Source organism: Carlito syrichta, unplaced genomic scaffold, assembly GCF_000164805.1.
Source record: "Carlito syrichta isolate Samal-C Ts95f unplaced genomic scaffold, Tarsius_syrichta-2.0.1 Scaffold297319, whole genome shotgun sequence".
NCBI lineage: Eukaryota > Metazoa > Chordata > Mammalia > Primates > Tarsiidae > Carlito > Carlito syrichta.
The window spans coordinates 69847-71371 of NW_007241415.1; the positions used below are offsets into that span (position 1 = coordinate 69847).

Genomic DNA, 1525 nt, shown 5'->3' on the forward strand with positions numbered 1-1525 from the left:
CACCGCAGCCCCGCCTGCCGGGCTCCGGCGGTCCTTCCGCCTCAGCCTTCCGAGGAGCCGGAACTACAGGCGCGCGCCACCACGCCCGGCTGACTTTTGGATTTACTGCAGAGATGAGGTCTCGCCAGGTGGCCCAGGCGGGTCTCGAACCCGCGGGCTCAGGCAGTCCACTCACCTCGGCCTCCCAAAGGCGCGGGATGACAGGCTGAGCCACCGAGCCCGGCTCTGTTTTTTTTTTTGAGTCGTAGTCTCACTCTGTCGCCCAGCCTGGAGTGCAGTGATGATTGTGGCTCACCGCAGCCCCTACCTCCTGGGTTCAGCGATCCTTCCGCCTCAGCCTCCCTAGTAGCTGAGCCTAGGCGTACTCCACCATGCCCGGCTACTTTTTAAAAGTTTTTTAGAAACGAAGTCTCCCTATGTTGCCTAGGCTGGTCTCGAACTCTTGGGCTCAGGCGATCCTCTAGCCTCAGCTTCCCAAACGAAGTCGTGGGCTGAGGTGATCCTCTAGCCTCGGCCTCCCAAACGAACTCCTGGGCTCAGGCGATCCTCTAGCCTCGGCCTCCGAAAGTGTTGGCATTACAGGTGTGAGCCACACACCCAGCTCTGAATGTTTACTAGGGGACTTTAAAATCAAGCAACATTCCCACTCTGTTTGCCTGGTTGCTGCAGGGCCTGGTAGATATTCACTGAGCCTCAGTTTCCCCATTTTTAGTGACCATGCCTTCACTGAGTTCCCAAGTCCCTCAAATGCAGGCCAAGAAATGATGTCACCTCTTCTATTCTGGACATTCTCCCCAGAGTCAAATGCAGTGACATGCTGGGTCCAGTAAGCACAAATCTAGTTCTTGCCCATGTTAACTTAAGGGCTTCAACCTGTCTGTCCGTTTGCTTTTGCTTTCTCAATCAAACCCCAGGTAACAAGTGCAAAGCATTGGAGTCACAGATGACCTGGACAGGCCTGGTAGAGTCCTGGCCAGCTGGAGATCATGATTTTGATGTCTCTGTCTCTATCTTGATAAGGTTGGGCTGTATGTCCATCTCAGATATAGAACTGGCTTCACATCTGTTTCTCACTCTAGTAGTTCTTAGACAACTTCTAGTAGTTCTGCTAGAGTAGTGAGTTCTACCACTCACTTCTGGTAGTTCTTAGACGTTGAAGGTGGGGAGGAGAGAGACACGCTGTTTTTGCTACCCTAATGCCCTAATTCAACAAAACGTATGCAGCTCCAGGCACCTCTGATTCCTTGAAGAGATCTAGATCGGTCTCTTGGCAGCTGGGCTTGGTATATGTGTTCCACCATCTGGAACACTCCTCTCTACCCAGATTCATTGAGCCCATTTGATTTAGCAGTCGGATCTCACGTCTAATGTCCCCTTCTCCAGAAGTGATTCTGAGCCTTCCCCAGGGGAACTCAGGGGCCTGCTCCCAGGCTTCACAGTACACCCACCCATGTTAGAAGTGCTGGCCATAGCCGGGCTCGGTGGCTCAGTCTGTAATCCCGCGCCTTTGGGAGGCTGAGGTGAG

The 1525-nt window shown here is 53.4% G+C and overlaps 1 protein-coding gene across 1 annotated transcript in view; it reads left to right on the top strand.

Annotated features, from left to right (window-relative positions):
• Nucleotides 1-1525, top strand: part of SPATA24 (spermatogenesis associated 24) — an 8558-nt gene that overhangs the window by 1290 nt on the left and 5743 nt on the right. The gene's annotated exons all lie outside the window — the stretch shown is intronic.